The 9240-nt window shown below is 40.2% G+C and overlaps 1 long non-coding RNA gene across 4 annotated transcripts; it reads right to left on the bottom strand.

Moving 5' to 3' along the window:
• Positions 1 to 690: 690 nt before the first annotated feature.
• Positions 691 to 4974, bottom strand: LOC139194490 (uncharacterized). Of its 4 annotated transcripts, XR_011579381.1 has the most exons (11): positions 4907 to 4974; positions 4498 to 4870; positions 3508 to 3650; positions 3325 to 3383; positions 2909 to 3053; positions 2744 to 2812; positions 2176 to 2271; positions 1991 to 2063; positions 1808 to 1905; positions 1585 to 1649; positions 691 to 850 (listed from the first exon to the last, which is right to left on the bottom strand). It is a non-coding gene; the product is annotated as an uncharacterized lncRNA (long non-coding RNA). The 4 variants fall into 4 exon arrangements; XR_011579383.1 differs by having other exon boundaries at positions 1808 to 2063; positions 2176 to 2274; XR_011579380.1 differs by having other exon boundaries at positions 1808 to 2063.
• Between the last annotated feature and the right edge of the window lie 4266 nt (positions 4975 to 9240).

The following is a 9240-nucleotide window of genomic DNA, read 5'->3' as shown; positions in this document are numbered from 1 at the left end:
ATCAGTCCCCCAGAAAGTAGCAGACATAAAAAGCAATATAAACTCAACTAAGTCTTAATCACACTTTACATATACATAATCCTTACCTTCTGCATACGAGCACGCTCCGGTACGCTCGTGCATAGGTGGCTTCGGGTTTCCTGATTAAACAATCTCTTTCAGATTACATGCTTCATTTGAACCATGTAGCAGTCCCTCGGTGGGAGATGATCGAGTTATTGATATTAAACTCAACTGGTCAAAACGTGTGAGATAGATGATTTTTACATTACGGGAGAATAATGGTTACAAAGCTGATTAAATACTCAGATATACATAGATTAACTAGAAGACAACACAGCTAAACAAAGTTAACAAACTCTAACATATTCTTTTAATAACATTGACTCTAACATATAAGAAACTAACCAAGTCTTGACCGTTGATATTTGATGATTGTCAGAAGGTCTTTACTCCTAAAAGTTGATAAGGTTGGTCCATCACAAATGACATAGAGATAAGGAACAAGTAGAAAACTATAAGCTTTAGTCATTTGCATCACCCCAAACTTAGAAGTCACTAGAAAAATGCCCGCGCGTTGCTACGGGACTTGAATGCACCAGCCTTAACTACATGAATAAGACACATTTAACCTGAAAAAAAATTCAACATAATCATGAACGAACAAAAAGGATAGATGAGTGATCGGTGTAGGTAAGATAAGTAGCTTAACTTTTATATACATTCAACCGAGCTGATTACAAAAGATGTGGTTGCAAAAAATGCTCTGTTTCCCTAAGCAACATGCATTTTACATATGTATTGCCTTTAAAGTTAAGATGGCAAAATATATGTCCTGGAGGCCAGTCACCTGTTTTAGCAGTTAAACAAAAAAACATAAAAAGTGTTTCGTTCTGGTTGCAGCAGCTAAGCAACTAAGTAGAAGAATGTTTGTTCAAGTTGATGCAATGAGAGTTCTCGTTATACATGAACACTAAGCAAAATTAACTGGGTTAGTTTGTTGATATGCAACCCAAAATTAACACTAATAAAAATAGCACTTGAATCATATGCATAAGCAAAAGCAGATATTAAACATGAGAAAAAATACATGGAAAAGAAAACAATGTTAAATATCCTAGGTGCTCCATTTATAATTCTTCTCTATTTCTATATATTTAAACTACCAATTATCAGCACAAATATTTCATTTCCTTGCAACTACCACAACCACATATAAAACATACTTGATAGAGCATGTAATTGCTTTAAGTACATCTTTATCAAAAAATTCATTGGCTCGGAAATGCAGAGTGTTGCAATGGAAACATGAAAACCGAATATAGGAGTGTGAATTAAGTGTGCCGTATGCTATATCAATGTCAACATTTCATTTTTACTTAAAATAGCCCCAAAGATTATATAATAATACAGAACTCCCCAAACCACTTGCCATAACAAAAAAATGCTGAGAATAAACATGTGTCAATATGTAGCTAAAGGAAGACATAAACTACAAATCAACAGTGAATAAAAACAAAATCTCAGAGACCAAACATGCACAAACATGCAGCAAAAAGCAAAAAAAATGTTGGAAAAACTGACCTTAATTGTGATTCTAACGAAAACAGCGAGGTTGAATGAACCTACGGATCATGCGTAACCCTCTCCTAAAACCAAACCAAACGCAAGATAAGCTAAATAACAAATAACTTTATTCAATAAATTTACAAAATTAACTCCAAATCACTAAATTAGCCTCTTGAATTCAGCTAGAGAACTCATCAGGAAACCCAACATTTTTTTAGAATATGATTAGCATTCTCACCTGTCATTTTCAATGCGAATTTCACACTTGCTTTCGACTCTTGCATTGTCAACCACTTTTGTTCCAAATCTTGTATTCCAGTAACCGGTCCCCAACATCTTGCAATTAAATAAAGGAGCATTGTAAGATTGCAGAGATGCATAGAACAGATAAAGCTAATGACAGAAACCTAAGCTACTTCACCTCTTCCATAAGTCCATGTCTCCACCCAAGCCTAAACATCCCGACATTGCCCTGATAAGTGTGTTGTCCTCACCTGCAAGATTTACAAAGAAGCAGAGAAATTGATGCATAACCAGAGATTAAAAAATTGCAGCCAGACTAAAAGGAACAAATTGAAAACACTAAAAAGAAAACAGCCAACTGACCTCATAAACCTTTACCTGTGCTTCTCTTTTACATGCTCCTTCTGCATAAACTTCTATAGTGTTTATTTCTCCTTTTCGATTTAGAAATCCGCAATTCTGCTATAGAAAATGAGAGAATTGAATTACACATATTTTAGAATGACATTCCACCCTCTCCTGCCAATATCCTTTTAGAATGACATTCCTACCCATTTGCAAAACAAATTACAAACAAATCATAAAAGTGTCTTCATTCAGAAAACCTCACTTCTAAACGTGTCATGTCCAAAATTCTCCCATTTTCAACATGTATTTTTCAAGAAGAGACATACACCGGCACACATACAATGAAAATCATATGAAAAAAAAGAGCCAAGAAATCACATAAAAGCATCAATCTTCGAAATTTTATTTTCCTTTCTCTCAATTATCACAGTCACCAAACAAAGGGTAAGTCTACAAATGTCAATTTTTATGCCACAAATTTGTGATGCATTACAATCTAAAATCACACACATACAATCATACATACACATACATGAGAGGAAAGGAAGCAAATATTTTCAACAAACGCGATGGAATTCCTTACCTGATAAAGGTTTGGTCCGGTGATGTGTACTATCCAGACTTTGCACATCCAGAAAGTGAAAAATATGACCTACCAAGGAAATCAAAGCATGCATGTGTTAGGTTTATCATTTGTCTGTCAAACTGTGCAGTAGAGACCAAAATCAAAGACATCGGTGTGTTTTACCTTTGAATCCAGTTTCCAGACTGATTTGCAGTGGCGGACTGCATACGAAGTTGCAGGCCTCCTTGATTTTCTTTTGCTTAGCGGGAGAGAAGGAGGCTCTGGGTTTATTGGGGAGATGATCGAAGCTTATGGAAAACTTATACAGCTACCCAATGGAAAACAAACGGTATTAGGCATAAAAACAGAGTAAAATGTAGAATCAATTCAGAAACTGGTAATGGCTTTATTAAAAAACAAAAAGTAATGAGCTTCTGTTGTTTAGAATGTCGTATTTTCAAAAACAAAAGGTTCAGATTTTGAATCTAAACTCAATTTTGTTCTTTGAAAAAAAGTGAAGGATAAACTTTCTTGTCAAAAAACACATTTGGCCATACGTCTATGATTTTAGGGAGAGAGAGAGAGAGAGAGGGAGATACCTCCTGCCTTTGCTGGAAACTTGCCAACAGGAGATTTTCTAGGGGCTGAGCCTTTAATCCTGCATAAATCAAAAGACCCATTTCAGTTCCAATATCAAAATCAAAAACTTCAAATTCAAGCAAAAGCTGGGATTTTTTGTTCCTGGTTTGTACAAATCAAATTAAAATCAGATTCTCAATTACCTTGCAGTTTCTTGTTTGCATCGGAGGCTAGCCCTGAGATAACCTCTTGAACTCCCAGGGCTGAGACTCACTCCTGAGATCACCTTCGTACCGCCCGAAACTGTGTACTGCAGCTCCTGCAACCGAGCCACACATCTATCCATCTTCACAAACCCACATAACAACACAAAACCATTAGTCCAAAACACACACTAAACTTTCATTCAATTAAGTCTCAAAAACTTTAATTAAGTTAAAAAGAACAGTCCAATATATACAGAAACCGAGAAAAACAGAACAAACAGTGGTGCAAAGGTGTATAATGACACTAAATCTTCAAATGAAAAAAAAAATACCCAAACCAATATAAAAGCCAAAGTCATCCCTAGCAACTGTAAAATAACAATTAAAAAACGAAACTCATATAAGTTCACAACAAATTAAAACGCCTAGATCAACATTAACATTAAATTAGCTACAAACCTAGATAAACCAACACTAAATTAGACTATACTAATAACACATAAGCTTCAAACCAATGCCAAATCAAAAATTTGGATAAAACCAACAACAAAACCACACCTTGTTCCTGTTCTGTCTCCCTTCCCTTGCTTTTCTCTTTTGCCCACTCCCCACATTAAGCCTTTTCCCCTCATTTTTTTTCTCTTTTGGCTGCTCACTTAACCCGTATTTTTTTTTCTCTTCACCTTGCTCGATTTCCAGCCCCCCCCCCCTTTTTCTTCCACATCTATATTTTTTTCCTCATTTTTTCCATCACTACTCTTGACACTAATTCTCCACTCTTTTTATCTATTAATTATTTCACTCGGTCAAAACATGGGATCACATTTTCTCAAGCAGCCCAAAAAAACTGACCAACCCAAAATCAGAAAAACATCCAAACTAAAACATACAATCACCATTGTCAAGCAGCAAACGATAAATTAGAAATACAAAACAAAGAAAAAAAAACAGAAACACACTAAAACATGCCATCGGTGAACACCATACCTTGGAAAGGGTAGACACACGCAGCTATTCGAGACCAATCCCACCGAAACAAAATTTGTGCGTTTCGACAAAAGGAGAAGAAATCCAAATCTCAACCAATTGGCCCGTCGTCTGAAAATCGAGAGCGCAAACAAAATCCCAAAATAAACCAAAAGTAGGGTTTCCTTGGTGGGTATTTTGTGAGAGGGAAATCAGAAGATTTGAGGACGGAAGAAAAGAAGGGAAAGGTGGGTTCGTGGTGAGTGAAGGGGTGAAAAGAAATCCCTGGAAATCCGCCTACCCCATACTTCTCCCTTACTCTCTCTCTCCCTAAACCCATACCTCCCTGCCGAAAATCCTCTCCCCTAAATCCCGACGATCCTCTCCCTCCAACCTGTCAACCCTTCTGTCCCCCTTCCCTCCCTCCAACCTGTCAACCCTTCTGTCCCCCTTCCCTCTCTCTCCCTGAGTCAAATTTGAGAGAAACGGTGCTCTAGGTGTTCGTCGCAGGAATCTCCTGGCGGACGAGCACACAGCTCCCCTGGGAGAATGGCGTCGGTCTGTCGTACTTCTGCTTTCTTCTTGGGCTCGCTCGGGCAAGCCTTTGTCGGGCAGATCTTGGTCGGGCAATACACACTTCGGGCAAGGCTCGTCGGACAGTTCTGAAAGAGAAGGACAGAGTTAATTTGAAAGGGTGCCTTCGTGGGGCCTTAGATGTAGGCCTTAAGGCTCATAATCAAGATTAACTTTGTCGTGCTCAGGCGTGCCACTGCCATCTTCAGTATGGCAGATGTTGAATGGGTGTTAAGCTTTGATTGAATATGTATACGCCCGAGAAACCAAGTTAGATATAACAGGTGCCTTTGTAAGGCCTTAGGTATAGGCCTTGAGGCTTCCTGTCAAACTAAACCAGCGCTTGGATGTATCATATTTGGTCTTTTATGGTTGCCAGAGTCTTATCACTATTATACTTTTGATTATCTGAATCCAAGAGGTAGGACGAACCCAAATGAGTGCCTTTGTAGGGCCTTAGGTATAAGCCTTGAGGCTTCCCATCAGAGTTAATCCTTATACTCGGACCAACTAGACCACAACATGAAATGAAGCTAAATAGATGCCTTCGTGGGGCCTTAGGTGTAGGCCTTGAGGCTTTCTATCAGAATTCACTCCATGCTTAAGCCTTTTCTACGAATCAAGATATAATAGCAACAAAACGGAGAAATAGATTGATTACTTGCGCCCCAAGTAACTTCGGACTTCTCGCTTATCAAGGATTGTCGTGGATGGGTTAAGTCCACATAGAGTTCTTTTTTATGCCTTGAGGCCAAGGACTTTTAAACTGATCTTTAAATTACATGCCCGTCGGGCTTAAGACTTAGATCTGATTTGAACTCTGACGCGATTCAGATCGGATCCAAGTACTGAAGACTCATTTTCATTATGACTTTGCTAGAAATAACTTGTATATAACTGGGAATATATAACATGTTATTGTGCTTTTAAAAGAAAGAAAAGACAAAGACAGAGCAAAGATAGTCGGGTAAGTTTGAACCTTATCGGCCAAGGCTGAACTTCTTACAAAATCTATCTTTGTGGTTCTGTCAGAGGTCTGAAAGCTTTTAGAGGGGTTGACGGGGGAGAAGAGGATACAAAATGAATCGATACCACCATGAACAAGGTAGCAGAGCTATTACAGGGGTTTGGGAAGGTTTATCCCGAATGGGATGAAGGCTTGTGCTGACTACAGCTTTGTTGAAGGCAAATCTGGCTTGAGCAGAGTTTTGGCTTTTGTTTGTTTGTTTGAGTGTTCTTAATTCTGTCTTCTCTTCCTCCTTTTATAGACGACTTCAGCTTGGGTTCCTGTAGCAAATAGCGGTGCCCGAATGCGGTTTGGTGATGACTCACTAGCTTTTTTACATGAATGCCACCAATAAAGTACTTTATTGGGCTGTGCAGTGACTGAATGACCTACCCCCTGTGGTCTTTGAGCAGGTAAGCAGGTGGCCTTTGTAACTTGTGCCCAGCCGAAAGCCTCTTTCCTGCCTCCTAAGTTTTCCTCTGGGCCTTGGGTTTGGGCCGGCTTTCTCTCTGGCCCAAAGTTCAGATTTTATTCCAAACAGTGCCCCCTTCAATTGATGTTAAGGTTGGGATCCCAAGCGCCAACATTAAATGAATAACAGCATGCGTGCCCTTTGAGCTTCTTGCGACCTTTAAACTGCCTTCTGGTTCTCTATAAATTCTGGCTTTGGAAACCCCTTTCAAATCATCACCTCCTCTTCATTTTGGTCTTCACCCTTCATCCACCTTGAATCCTTCCGTCTCCCCACTGAGAAATAGGTTCCTCAGGTTTTGAGTGGAGTTTCCTGAAACTCCCCCTTCGTGAGAAAAAAGAAAGTTTTCACCTGATGATTGCTACCTCCAACACCTTTGGTCGATCACCCCTCTACCTCCAACACCCTTGGTCAGGAGGTCTCCCCTTGATGACTGATCTTCCCACAACTTGTGGTGATAAGTCGGGCTTCATCATCATACATGGTGAAGATCTTGTGGGAGGGTCCTCTACCAAGCTCATGTTGGCCGCACAACCCGATCACCTGATTGGGTTCAACCAAGAAGATAGCGGGAAACCAGTTGAAGACACCAACACTTTCAGAGAGGATCAAATGTAATACATAAGATTTGGTATCTTGTAATCTCATCAATTTGTCGACATGAAATAAGTATTTTTATCTATTTCTGCACCTCTGTCTTCTTTAAATGTTTGGATGAACAAAATACCGTATGTGAATTTCTAAGGTCCGTCCCACTCTGCTCCCTCTTCGATATAACAATCCCTAACATCCCATAATGTAGGACAATATTTCTTCAAGAATTTTGCATTAATAGGGTGTTTCTGCTCATTGCCTTCGAGGTCTGCTAGATAATATCCTCCTTTGTTCAAAACCCTACTAATAATAAAAGGACCTTCCCATGTCGGGCTCCATTTCCCAAAGCCACGCAGCTGAGCGCCTAGCGGGAGGACCGTTTTCCACGCTAAATCTCCTTCCTTGAAAGACTTTAACTTCACCCTTTTGTTATAAGCTCGGGCAACAACAATCTTTCCTTCTTGAATCTGGTTCAAGGCTTCAATTCGGGCTGCATCCAGATCTTCAATACCTTGACACATGGCTTCGATATATTCTGCACTATGCAACCCAAATTGGTTTTGAATTCTTACGGAACTGACGTTGATTTCCATAGGAAGCACCGCATCTTACCCGAAAGTTAAGGCATAAGGAGTCGTGCCTGTCCCCGCTCTTTTAGAAGTCCGGTATGCCCACAACGTGTTCCCTAGCATCTCATGCCACCTTTCTGGACTATCAATCACCATCCTTTTAATAATGTTGACCAAGATCTTGTTGCTAGCCTCTGCTTGCCCATTTGACTGAGGGTAGTATGGACTGGATTGGATCATCTTTATTTTGTACTTGCTTGCAAACTCTTCAACCTCCTTTGAAATAAAAGATGGCCCACGATCCGTTACTATAGTTTCAGGCACCCCATACCTGTGCAGGATCTTGGTCTCAATAAAATTCTTGACCACGGCTGAAGTTATGGATTTTACTGCCGATGCTTCTACCCATTTGGTGAAGTAATCCGTTGCCACAATTATGAAAGTATGTCCCTTACTAGAGGCCGGATAAATCTGCCCGATGAAGTCCATTGCCCATCCTCGGAACGGCCAAGGCTTGACCACTGGATTGAGAGGTATTGATGGTACGTGCTGGAGAGGTCCATGTCTCTGACATTCTTCACATCCGCGGGCATAGGACTTACAATCTTTTTCCATGTCGGGCCAGAAATAACCATACCTTCTGAGTAGCCATCTCATCTTTGTTCCCGCTTGATGTGCTCCACATATTCCCTCATGTACTTCGGCCATTACTCTCATGGATTCCTCTAGGCCTAAGCATTTTAATAGCAACCCATCTGGGGTCTTTCTCAACAGATTTTTTGTCCACAAGACATACTTGGTTGCTTGCTGCCTGTTCTTCTTACTTGTGGGTGAATAAGGATCTTTCAGATACTGAGTAATAGGTGTCCTCCAATCTTCCACCTCGGTCTCTAGAACCATTACATCCAGACTGAACCTCCGATCTAAGATAGAGGGAAGGTTTCTTGTTTGGATCTCAACATCAACACCATACCTCCTTTCTTGCATTGGCACTCCTGAAGCTAGTTGCGCCATTTCATTGGCTGCCAAGTTAGATCCCCTAGGAATGTGATTGACTGATATCTCAGACTCCCACAAACTTAGCAGTTGTGTTGCTGCCATATAGTACCCTGCCATAGTGATATGTCTGCATTTGAACTCGCCATTTAGTTGATTTATCACTAACTCTGAATCACCAAAGATCTCTACCTCAGTTGCCCCCAAGTCCATCAGGATTTCTAGGCCGATAATCAATGCCTCATACTCCGCCCGATTATTGGTATTTTCTTGATAATCAAGTAGGAAGGAATAGTAATGATAAACCCCTTGAGGGTTTATAATCACAATTCCAGCTCCTGCTGCCCTCTGAGTGTAGGATCCATCGAAATATAGCTTCCAAGGTGTAATCCAAAGACCTGCTACTCTCCTTATCTCTTCCTGGATCCAATCTTCTTTGACCGAAACATCACTTCTTGGTGGGATCCATATATTAGCAACTTCTAAACTTCCCGGGATATTGATTTCCTCGCTTTGAGACTCCTGATGTTCGGTCAGGAAGTCAACAATTGCCT

Source organism: Malus domestica, chromosome 03, assembly GCF_042453785.1.
Source record: "Malus domestica chromosome 03, GDT2T_hap1".
NCBI lineage: Eukaryota > Viridiplantae > Streptophyta > Magnoliopsida > Rosales > Rosaceae > Malus > Malus domestica.
Note: the sequence above shows the minus strand (reverse complement) of the source record. Positions and strands in the feature narration are given on the sequence as shown.